Source organism: Neofelis nebulosa, chromosome X, assembly GCF_028018385.1.
Source record: "Neofelis nebulosa isolate mNeoNeb1 chromosome X, mNeoNeb1.pri, whole genome shotgun sequence".
In the NCBI taxonomy this organism is placed as follows: Eukaryota; Metazoa; Chordata; class Mammalia; order Carnivora; family Felidae; genus Neofelis; species Neofelis nebulosa.
The window spans coordinates 3881658-3894426 of NC_080800.1; the positions used below are offsets into that span (position 1 = coordinate 3881658).

A 12769-nucleotide genomic window follows, 5' to 3' on the forward strand; every position below is an offset into this window, starting at 1 on the left:
CTGGGACCATGACCTGAATGGAAATCAAGAGCTGGACGCTCAACCGACTGAGCCACCCAGGCTCCCCACCTTGCTTCTTTTTTAAAGGATTCAAGGGGCGCCTGGGTGGCTCAGTCGGTTGAGCGTCCGACTTCGGCTCAGGTCACGATCTCACGGTCCGCGAGTTCGAGCCCCGCATCGGGCTCTGGGCTGATGGCTCAGAGCCTGGAGCCTGCTTCCGATTCTGTGTCTCCCTCTCTCTCTGCCCTTCCCCCGTTCATGCTTTGTCTCTCTCTGTCTCAAAAATAAATAAACGTTATAAAAAAAAAATGTAAAGGATTCAAAACTTTACCAAGAAATGCAACTTCAAACTAAGCAAGTCTTTTCTTTTTATTGTAGAAAGCAAGCAGGGAAAGTTCAATACTCTTAGAAAGTGCACTTTTGGGGGCGCCTGGGTGGCTCAGTCTGTTGAGCATCTGCCTTTGGCTCAGGTCATGATCTCACAGTTTGTGAGCTCGAGCCTCCCATCAGGCTCACTGCTGTCACAGCTGAGCCCACTTGGAATCTTCGGTCTCCCTCTCTCTGTCTCTCTGCCCCTCCCACCAACGCGTGTTCTCTGTCTCCTCCATTCCTCCCACGCGGAAAAAGCACAACTAGCCAGAAACAAAATCGTAAATTGCGCCAAGAGGAGGAGATGCCCACAGGTATCTAAAACAGTCAAATTCGAAGATGCAAAGAGTGTGATGGTGCTTGCCAGGGGCTGCGTAAAGGGGGAAATGGGCGTTAGGAACCAGCGGGTATACTGTTTCAGGTGAGCAAGACGAGAAAGTTCTAGAGAGGCGCTATGACAACCTTTTACCCAGAGTCAGCAATACTGCGAGGTACACTTAGAAGTTTCCTACCAGGACAGACCACAATAAAATATGATGGAAAATACACCTGCAACATAACTTCAAGACCCAGGGTCTCATCATCCCTCAGGGATTAGCCTCTGGAAACCAGAGTGCTCACCAATATTAACACGCACGACCAAGAAAGGTCCAGTTGTGATCCCAACACTGCACTCTGTGACTGTGGCAAACCACTCTTTACATAACATGCATTTTAAAGAAAGCCACCCAAACAAAACCCTGGATTATTTCCAAACAGCTGTGAAAGCACATGGCCTTTCATTGACACTACTCTGAATAAAGATTTGTCTCCTGAAGATTTATTCCAGTAAGGCTTTAGTGGCTTTATGCTTCCTTGTTTCCTCCCCCAATTATACACAGATTACTCTTCTCCCCTGTGGAATCAGTTCAGTACCTCATCTTACTATGGACATTATGTTTGCTGGGGCCTGGCTTTGTTTTGCTTTAGGTACCGCTTCTGGGAGGAAGGAGGTTGGTTTAAGAACAAAAAAGAGCAGCATTCTGGAAACTGGGCAATTTGCACAGGCAGGTAGAGCTCACGGAGGTCCATGCACACCTGGGACAGGTGCACTCAACACTCAGTGTCTCAAGTGTGCTGAGAGGCCCAACTGGACTGGCTATTCTGGGCGAACAACCTTCCATTCACGTGACTTATGAGCTTTGACTCAGTCCTTTTTTGGCTTGTTTGTGGAGCAGCACCGCTGCAGGCAGAAAAGCTTCTCCTACATGTTTGTCTAAAGGCCGTAAAGGGCAAAATGGCAAGCTCGTAGGCAGTCCCTCTTGTTTTTCCCGATGCTCCTCTGTGCTATTCTGTCCTGCCCAAGAAAAATGACGAAGGGTTTCCCATCCTGCCATCCGCGAAGCAAAGAACAGTGGAGGCTTTGAGCGGCCAAATGTAGGTTGTTTGGAGAAAAATGACAAAACTGGAAAATATTCATTGAGTGAGTGGCCCATGAATGGTCACTGCACACAACAGATGACCTAATTGCCTCGAAGTGCATGGCCTTCAACTTGGGAGATTTGCAGTTTCTCTCCTTGACTGGGCAAAAGCTGGACATTCGATTTGAAACTGGGAGCTGACATGTTTAAGAAGTCAGTTGTTACTACATACGAGGCACGGTCTGTCTTAACGTAATTATTATTGTTTAACATGATTAAGTAGAACACGAAGTCTCTTCTCACAGGAGAAAAAGAAACCAACAACAAAAAACAAACAGGCAACTGATTTAAACTAACCCCCGAACATAGTTTTCTCATTTGGGAATGTAATACACATTCATAAGGCAGAAAACATCATAGAAAGAACACAGACTGGTTTATATACCACAAAAAAATCTGTTCTTTACACGTGAAATCAGCATCGTAAAATCAGCTTTCACCATGTTGGGAATTTCAGCATGTTTTAACCAGATAAGTCTATCTGCAGAGTGAGGGTTTAGGGTCTTAAAATATTTTCATGATGAAACTTCATTTGAATAAAATAAATCCCATCAACAAGTTGCATCATTGACAATACTCGACCGTGAACTCGATGTTTAAAATATGTTGTACCAATTAAAATGACGGCACCTTAAATAGCGGCCAGACCCCATGCACCTGAATGTTTACTTTTCAGAGAACCATCTCTAGGCTTTTTTTTTCCTTTTTTTCTTTCTTTTTTCTTTCTTTTTTTTTTTTTTTTTTTTTTGTGGTCTGGGCATAAGGGCCCTATATTATATTCTAAAGAGTTCTGAAACAGTGGCTTGCACATTCTGAAACCAATGTAACAGGCTTAGTCAGTAAGCACGCTATCTTTGTGCAGAGACCAGAAGCTTTCCACAAATTACTACAAAGGAAACCGAATGAAAAGGCTAAGTTCAGAAATAAAGAAAAAACCCCCGTGCACTGACCAGTCTACATTCCGTACCAAAAACAAAACAAAGCAAAGCAAAACAAAAGGAACTTTAGACAATCCTCAACTTCAAGCAGTTGCAAATCTATGCAAATTACTAACAGCTGTATACCTGCATTATTCACCTGACGTAGCCATCAGTCACTTACCAAGTATCTTTTCTATTCTTAGATTTCGGTTAAAAATTAGCCGGACCACTGGATTTAAGGCCAAATGTACATTCAGCGTTATTTCTTTAAGAAAAAGAAAAGAAAAAACACAAAGGAAAGCAACAATTCCTTTACCCCCCCCCAAAATATGTCAACAGAGCCTAGAAATAGCATCAAAGCACAGCCATTAACGTTAAATTCCTGCTCCAAATCATCCTGATTTTCCAAAGAAAACCGTCATCTCATTTGAATTCTGTGATTTAAAACTGATGAAGTAATCTTTCCCCTGCTACAATTGGCCCTGATTATTTTCTTACATGTCAAAGATGATTCTCTTTCAAACTGCCACAGACACACAGATACGGCATACACACGAGCCACAGATATACTGCATTTCCTTGGGGAATACCATACTGAAGGTCCAATCTGAAAAATATATAGTTGCAGAGCCCTCGATGAAATTGTTACGTTCTCGATAGGGGGACAGATACCAAAAGAAAACGAAAAAAAAAAATTTTTTTTTTCTGGAAATAAGGGACGCATGGAACCATGTGCCAATTCCGCGACCCTCCTACGCCCCATCTACCTAGGGAAGTCTATGCTGAGGTTTTCACAATCGCTGTTCACCTCTGTGCACAGACGAAAGGCACGCAGTCTCTCTCCAGGCTCCCCACCGCCCCCGGGAAAGTGCAGATTTCTGTGCAGTGTGCTCGTTTCTCTGGGCTCAGCCACCCTCTAGGAAACCGGTAAGCCTCTCCCTTCCAACCGGGCAGCTCTGTCAGCGGCTGATGTTGCTTTGTTCTGACGGAAAGTCAGACCTTTCTGTACAGCCTGGTCCTTTAATGTCTGGCTGAGGAATACTACCTACCCACAAAGGTCTTCAGCGGGCACTCGGATGCTGTCTGCAGGACGCCCACACCAGCTGCAAATTCTGCACCACCCTAAGTAGGTTTCCCTAAACTTTTTCTTTGCTTTTTTCTGCTTTTTGGTTGCCTTTTTTTCCCCCCTTCCCGGCGTCCCCTCAAATTCTGGTAAAGTGCTGACTCTGGGCAGGGACCTCGCTCGCCCCACCTCTCCCCAGGAAACTGTTAATGCGACGCGCCCTTGATGTCGACGCCTGGCCAGCGCTGGATCCTTTCAAAAAGCATAAGATATGAGCACAGAAAACCGTCCCCCCCCCCCCCCCCCATCAACTGACCAAATAAGAAGCGGAAAAAAAAAAAAAAATCAAATCCAATGAAAAGAAGAATCCATACCACCACCTTGTGGATTGCGCTGGCAAGAACAGCACCTGCTGGGTTCAACAGCCCCCCACCCGGCAGCCCTCACCCCAAATTTCTTAAGTTGGGTGCAAATGAGACATGGGGATCCGCGGTGCTCGCTCCGGCCCAAACTCGCCGGCGCAGGGGGGTTAATCCAGTCCGCGCGCTCACCCGGCGCAGGCCGGAGCTGCAACCTGGACGCACGCGGCCCCCGCCGCCCCCGGGTCCCCGGCGCTTGCCTGCTGCGCCCCCTCCCCTCGCCAGCCCCTCAACAGCAGCCCAGTGCCTCGGAAAATAAGTAGAAAGAGGCCCGCACCTGCCGGTCGGTTCAGAAGAAGCAGTCAGCCAAAATTTAAAAAAATAAATAAATTGAAAAAAGCAAGGCGCTGGGGAAGGGGCGGGAGGGCTGCGGAGGACGTCCTTGCCCCGCGCCCTCCGGGCGGGACGCACGCTCCCAGGTGGGCCCCGCGGGCCTGGGGGGAGGGGTGCGGGGCTCGGCGCGCCCCCGCCCCGGGCAGAAAGCGCGCCGCGTCTGGCGGCGAGCAGGCGGCGGAATGGTGCGCCCGGGCCCAGGGCTGCGCGCCGCACGGGGCCCCGCTCCCCGCGCGCACAGACACCCGCGCCCTGGACTCCCGGCTTGCGCGCCACCCCCCGCCGCCGCCGCCGCCACCACCGGGGGCCGCGGGAGCCGCGGCAGGGAGGGGGGAGGGGACGGCCCGGGGGTCGGGAGCGGGGCCGGGGACCTCGGGCCCTCCGCGCGCAGCCACCACCGCCCCCCACTCCCGAGCCCCCGCAGGGTCTGCAGCCGAGCGACACCTCCCCCCGCTCCCCACCCCCCGCCCGCACTTCCGCAGGTCGGGCCACGCGGGTGCAGGCGCAGGCTGGGGCGCCGCGGAGGCCTTGGGGAGGGGGCGGGACTCAAGTTCAGCGGCTCGCTCCGGGGGGCCACCCCCTGTGGTGCTCCCTCCCCCCCCCCCCCCAGCCTCCGCCTCCAGCAGCGGGTGGCCGGATCTCCACGACCTGCTTGGCCCACTGGGGCGGGACGGGGGGTGGGGGTGGCCAGGCCGAGCCGCGCGGGGTTGGGGGTGAGCGGGGGGCACCAATGGGCCGCGAAAGCGGGGGCCGGGAGGGAATTCGCAGCGCGGGACGGCCGAGAGCGTTGAGATGGGGGTTCCTCGCCAGGTTGCCCGAGGCTATCGGGGTGCTGCACAGATCCCCATCGACTCCCCAGACCCCTGCCCCCACCCCAGACCGGGGCACCGGCCGGCCGTGCGTCCCGCGGGCTCTGCTCCCGGGAACCGACTGGGGTCTGCGTCCCCTGAGACCCGGGCTGGGGCGCCCGGCGCCCGTCCCCGCAGCCACGAACTTTTGTGGTCCTGCAGACCAGCGGGCAGCGCGGGGCTGGTGCCCGGGCGTCCGCTCAGTGGCCCCCGGAAAGGTCCAGGCCAGACCCAGAGGCTCCCGAAGCAGCAAACCACCCCCCCACCCCCCCGCTTTCCGCCGCTCGCCTCCCCCCTACCCACACGCACGGGAGAAGGGGGGCACGGAGCCCGCTCCCCAGCTTTGCAGAAACAGCTCGAAGCTACCGTCATTGGAGTGTCCAGCCGGGGTCTCCGGCGCGCCCGGGTCGCTCCCCAGCAAAGCCCAGCCAGGTCCTAATCAATCACGTGCGTTATTTCGTGCATCACAACAGCCGTCATGTTCTACGAGGCCAGCAGAGAGGAAGGAGGAAAAAAAAAAAAAAAAAAAAAAAAAAACCCAAAAGCAACAACAACAAAAAAACCCGCTTAATGCAACCCCAGCCAAGCCTGTTTTCCTTTTTTCTCTCTGGTTAACCCAAAAAAAGCACCCCAGGAGGGTGGTAGCTGACAGTTTCCTTAAAGAAGGAGGAAAAAAAAAAAAAAAAGCTCGCGGTTGCTCAGTCTCCAGAAGTATTCCTGTCTTCATCTCCGGTCCCGGTTTGCAGGGAGCTGACGCTTTGCTCCTGCTCAGCCTCTACTGCAGATATATTTTTTTCCCCTCCTGTCCTCGCCACACTCTTGTGTTTATTTGTATGTAAGACAACGCTACTTTGTAAACACATCTCACACGGCCCCAGCGCCGTTCAAATAGCTGATTGCAGCAAAATTCGTTCAAACCACGGTGGTCCCAATTTTTTTTTTTTTTTAAGTCAACAGGGGGAAAAAAAAAAAAGCAAATGTTTCTGTGGAAATGTGCATGAAGCTTGCACAGGACACGCCGCACATACATGTCCCCAGTCCCACCCACACCTATAAGGAACTGGAGCGGCAGATGGCAGAAAGTCCTGTCCGAATTCTCAAAATAAAATGCAATAATAATAATAAAAAAAAAAATGTCAGAGGGGAACGCAGCTCGAGTGTTTTCCAGGAGGCTTAGCATCCTCTTTTGCTGGGGAAGCACACACAGGTCCAAATGTTTCAAAGGCTTTACAAATAAACAAATAACCCAGAGACACATCTGAAAACGGCACCTACCTTTAGCCGTGGAAAAATCTGCATCGGCTCTGAGTGTTCTTTTTCACACATCCAGATTTTTCTAGGGAATCCTGACCGCGGGTAGGATTCAGGAGGCTGTGTGCGAGTCCAGGAGCCTGGGCTTTGTCCAAATCCCAACTAGATGTGCTCATCCAAAGGAATGCGGGGACCACCGAGGCCGGCCGCTTGGAGGAAATTCGTTGTTTGTGCCCTAAAATAGTCAGGAAGAGAAAGCAAGACAGTGGGAGCAGGAAGGGCACGGCGAGGTCTGAATAAGAGCTCTGTGCTGAGAGACACAGACGGGTCTGCAAGGAAAAGGGAGATTGAAGCGAGAGCTCCCGATGTCTCCCCGATCCCCCTCTGCTATTGGACCAAACTGAATGAAATTTACAAAGCCAGCAGCCAATAGATCTCCGCACTCGGTCCCATCACTACAGAAACCACATCCACAGCTACAAGGAAATGCAAAGAGCAGCTAATCTCAGCGCAAAGCAACTGTAACAGACATTCCCGGGGCCAGGGTGGCGAAACAGGTGAGCGCGCCACACTGGGCCACCATGCCAGGAGCGCGAGCGCGCAGCAAAGCTTGCTCTCTGCCTGCTCTGCTCCCCCACCCCACCTCCCCCTTTTGCAGCATCGTCCACACCACACACGCTACAGTATTTGCAAACATCTTTAACTCTTTGAAGCTTTGCTCTGCAAAGAGTGCCACCCATGTGCAGCTATTCCCTCGTGGTCAGGCTGACAAATGTGTTACTGTACGTTATGTTACTGTGGTTATATTGGCAGGGAACGGTATCTTTGGGGGGGGGGGAGCAGTAAAATTACAATGAAGGTCTGTAAAGGACAGAGTCTCCTTTATGCCCAGGTGATGGGTCCAGACGTTTTGTGTGTTTCTTCCCTGACACAGTAATGGTTTCGATGAATACCAGATAACGGAGATGTTGCCAGGATTTGGCTAGCGGTTTTTAAATACTCGTCTTCACTTTCAGGGCCCGGGAGTTTTATCTTTCCCAGCCAGCTTCAAGTTTGGTGATACGACCTGTTATTTATCATTGGCTTTCCATGGGCAACGTATGAAGTCCCTAAGTGATAAACCCCGGGGACAATGTATACTGTTGTGGCAATATGAGAGATTCTCAAACTACACTGCTTGAATGCAGGTTGCATATGACCTTAGGTGTCCATTTAAATGTTCGGTCTCTGTCTCTGCATCTATAAATGGGGAAGAGAAAAGTAACCACTTCCTTATATCATGATGATACGAGCTGGGTAAACACAGGACTCAACACGCAAGAAGCTCTAAAGAAATGCTTGCTTTTCTTAAAATTAGTTCACAGGCCTACGAATTTATTTATCGAAGGGAAAAGATAGTGTCCCCTGTCCATAGGACATCCTCTGCACTTAGCGGGCAAACTTAGGCATCCAACCTGCAGTAGGTATTTGCTGTGTGCATACAGAGATTCCTCACAAGCTTTGAGACAAGAACTCATTGGGATGTGTCCAACAAACGGGAAGGTGAGGTACACTGAGTCAGGGGACTTACTCTCATGTCAAGGGTCTACCCTTGCTAGCTTTGACTTGCTGCAAAGTCTGTTATGTTCTGTGAATCTTAGAGACCACATCTGTTGAACGGTGATTTAAAAACACTCTTTTGTGGGTTTCTGGGGATGATTAAGTGAGAGAATGTGTTTGAAAACACCTTTTACCAAAAAGATGTATACAAATATATAAATATATATATTTAAATGTATATATTTAATATATATTTAAATATACCTTATTATATTTATTTATATAATATAATATAATTTAATATAATTACTATATTTTATTATATAAATATATATAATAATTTAAATATATATATTTAATATATATTTAAATATATCTTATTATATTTATTTATATAAATATAGTATATTTATTATATTTTATTATATAAATATATAATAGTTTAAAATATATATTTAATATATATTTAAATCTTATTATATTTATTTATATAAATATAGTATATTTATTATATTTTATATAATATATAATAGTATATTTATTATATAAAATATATTATATTTTATATAATTAATATCACATTTATTATATAAATATATTTATTATATAAAATATGATATGTTTGTTATATAAATATTTATTATTTATTATTGTACAATAAATATTATATTTATTACATCAATAATAGATGAAACATGTTTTATACAAATATATTTTTCATCTATTATTGACTAGATATTTAAGATCCAGTAACATAATAGTATTGCTAATAAACATAGCTTCTCCCCAAATTCACTGACCTATATAGATATCAGTACAAAAATATAGGTGTAGATACATGGATTTCCCAAAGCGGGGCTTAGAAAAGACCCTCTACTTGAAAACAATAGTTTATAGCAGGCCAGAAAGTCATTTGCTTTGCCAAGAATGTATTGATTGATTGATTGATTGATAAATTCAAATATTTGTTGAGCACAGGCATGGTCCTAAGCACCAAACATGCATTCGTGTGTAAGTCACAGCCACTTACTTTTGAAGAAACCTATGGTCTAGTGGATAAGACAGCCAATAATGTAAGACAAGAAAATGATAAGAAGGTGTGGGAAAATTCCCGTGACATGTGAACTCATAGGGATCCACAGAGGTGGAAATGATGAAGGAACGGCCTTCAAAAGAGAAGTTGCATTCATGGGCAGGAATTGAGAAAAGAGCTGTGGAAATCCTGTGTGGGTTGGAAACACAGAAGGTTTGGTATGAGCAGCTCACAGAGTATGCAAAGAAGGGGGGTGAGACCCAGGGGTGAAGAAGTGTTCCGAGACATATTTATGGAGGATCTGGAATGCCATGCTGTACAGGTGGCAGCCAATTTATCAATTGGCTTTAACATATTGTAAGCCCACGGTAGGGGGGAAATCATCAGATTTATGTTTTAGGACAACCACAGTGTGGCAATATGGACAATGGACAAAACTGAATAATGGAGACATGTACACAGACACGGAGAGAGGGAGGAGGAGAGAGAGAAGAAAAGGGAAACAGCAAGTGATATGGGTAAAATAGGTCATTTCTCATCTCATGAACCCTGAGATCATGATGAGAGCCAAAATCAAGAGTCAGGCCCTCAACTGACTGAACACCCAGCACCCCAAAAGGTCATCTCTAAATTCATTAAGGCAGCATAAGAAAGTGAATCTGGGGAGGGGGTGCTTGGATCCATGGGTAACATCTTAATGTTTGTCTTAGTGTGGGGACAATTGGTTGAGGAGCAGACCTGTTTCCTGAGATAGGTTATGTGGGAGGGGCAGGCCAGCACATTTTCATTTCCATCTGAACAATCTTATGGAGCTTTAAAAAAAAAAAAAAAAGCTCAGGTCCCTCCCCCCAAAAATACTTAAGCAGACAGAGTACTTATTTTAATACAAAGTAAGTGTATAATGGTATGATTTTATAATTTTCTCTAATCCTAATCACATGAGACTAGGTCAGAAGAGGAAGAAACAGGGGTGCCTGGGTGGCTCAGGCAAGCAAACAACTTTGGTTCAGGTTATGATCTTGTGGTTGGTGAGTTCGAACCCCGTATTAGGCTCTGTGCTGACAGCTCAGAGCCTGGAGCCTGCTTCGGATTCTGTGCCTCCCTCTCTCTCTGCTCCCCCCCCCCCCGCAACCCCCACTCACGCTCTGTATCTCTGTCTCTCTCTCTCAAAAATAAATAAGCATTAAATTAAAAAAAAGAAGACGAAGAAGAAGAAGAAGAAAGAAGAAGAAGAAGAAGAAGAAGAAGAAGAAGAAGAAGAAGAAGAAAAGGAAGAACCAAACACACCATTTCTAATCCTGTTGGGAGAACAGATTGTACAAAGGTGAATGGAGTTACATAGATTTAAACCCGGAATTCTTGGACAGATACGAGTATAATTCTTTATGCTCCCACTAAAAATCTAATTATGCAGTATGGTGAGATGGGGAAACATGAAAAGATATCAAACAATGGCGTACAAAAAAGGACCCATTGACAGGAACTGGGTTTTGATACAGAGAACGCGAAAGAAACTGAGATTTAATCTGTACTGTAGCCGTGCTCTTAATGATAATTCCGTCCTGTGTCCATCAACCACGTTCTCGTTCATGTTCCTGTGGCGTTGACACAATCAACCCTAAATGCAGTATTGGCTAAACCAGGCAGGCCATGGGGAATACTGACTCATGACTCAACTAACACAAGTGTTAAAACCAAAAAAGAAATGTGATTAAGTAGAACAATAATTATTAGTGTAATAGTAATGTATACTATTTGGTTAACTGCCACACCCTGTTAGAGATATAAATAAACGTAATATAGAAGAGGCTTAAAATGTGAGAGGGTGATAAATCAGTAAAATCTAAGGTAATATACGGTATATGCTGTCCTAGAAGCATAAGAGAAGTATAGCATACTTCCTGAAGGGAAAAATGAGAAAATCTCTCATACATAAATAAGGTTTTTATGGGGAATTGGAGAACAGAGATAAGAAATCATTCCAAGAGAACAAAGTCTAGAAGGGAGAAATGGAGAGGGTGTAGACAAAGGTTCTGAAAGTTCAAGGTGGTTAAGGACCACCTTGTTAGCTGGTTCCATGCTCTAGGAACTCAACACCAAGGATCCAAATTTAGTAGGTCTTGAGTTAGCTCTAGCACAGTTAGCACTGTGAGGGACACCTTGCTAAGTGACTTTTTGGTAAGAAGCCCTTAAATTAAACCATGAACATACTCATGGTGGTGATTTAATGGTTGGTTCACAGCATGCATGAAGAATGATGAGACATGGCTCAAAGACAATCAGTGACTGGAATCATGGCTGACTTTTGAACATGACAGGCACAGATTTACTTTCAGGGAGTTTACCCTGAAGTATTTTAGGGCATCGCTTCATTTGAGGGATGGCTTATCGCAGGGACATTCTAGAACAGGAGAGCACAGTTAGTAAGCTATTGCAGCATTCATAAACTAAGGTAATAGTAAAAATTAAAAATAAGAAATGGGTGGAATAATCGTTACAAGACTCGAAATCCAAGAAATTGGTTAAAAGTGGGCTGGGACCTCAGAACAGGAAGTGTATAGAAGATTGCCTTGATGTTGCAAGATGGAAACTCCAAGATAACTGATAACATGCAAAACCAAAAGAAGTTGAGTGGGAAGAAAAATGAACTTTGACTTGAATGCTGACAGATCACGTCAATGGAATTGGCACTGACACCATGGATCTTTGGAAGACTGAGATTTGACAACGATAGGAAGCTTAGAGTAGGGTCAACAGATCTGATGGCAAACTCCATGCATAGGATACTTAAAATTCTGGCGTAAAAGAGAGAAAGGAGAATTAACCTGTATTTAAATATGGAATGACTATCCATGTAGAAAATCCAATGGAATATAAGCAAACAATTGCCAGAACTACCAAGGTGCCACATGGAGTTCAAAGGGAGGAGTTTCAACTGCAAAAGGCAGGGGCAGAAGTCAACTGTGTGAAGAGATGCAGACATTGCAGAGATCTTAGTGGAGAGGGGGGGATGGGGGAGCAGTACTGCAGTTTGGAATCAACAGATTATTGAACAGGCTTCAAACGAATATTTTAGGCAGATTCACGAGTGGGATCCTGATGAGGAAGTTGAAACCATCATGATAGCCTCACAATGAAGGGGGGAAATGATATGTATTCAGAGGTAGCGGGATTATGGTGGGACTGTTTGTAAGTAGTTTTCTGGTTGTTACATTTATTCATTTATTTAATGAACATGAATCTGAGAACCGTTGCTTATTCCAAGAACTCTTTAAAATACCAAGGATGGGGGGCACCTGGGTGGCTCAGTCGGTTAAGCGTCCGACTTCAGCTCAGGTCACGATCTCGCGGTCCGTGGGTTCGAGCCCCGCGTCGGGCTCTGGGCTGATGGCTCAGAGCCTGGAGCCTGCTTCCGATTCTGTGTCTCCCTCTCTCTCTGCCCCTGCCCCGTTCATGCTCTGTCTCTCTCTGTCTCAAAAATAAATAAAAACGTTAAAAAATAAAATAAAATACAATACCAAGGATGGAAAAATA

General features: G+C 46.2%; 1 protein-coding gene across 7 annotated transcripts in view; it reads right to left on the reverse strand.

Annotated features, from left to right (window-relative positions):
* Positions 1 to 7180, reverse strand: part of NLGN4X (neuroligin 4 X-linked) — a 320752-nt gene extending 313572 nt beyond the window's left edge. For 2 of the 7 annotated variants that reach the window (XM_058714108.1, XM_058714107.1), the window contains exon 1: positions 6688 to 7178. The gene's annotated coding sequence lies outside the window, so the exon portion shown is untranslated. Of the gene's footprint in view, positions 1 to 3798; positions 3922 to 4508; positions 4742 to 5721; positions 5904 to 6687 lie in introns of those variants that run through there. The other 5 variants (XM_058714102.1, XM_058714104.1, XM_058714103.1 and 2 more) reach the window with 5 other exon arrangements.
* Positions 7181 to 12769: the final 5589 nt, after the last annotated feature.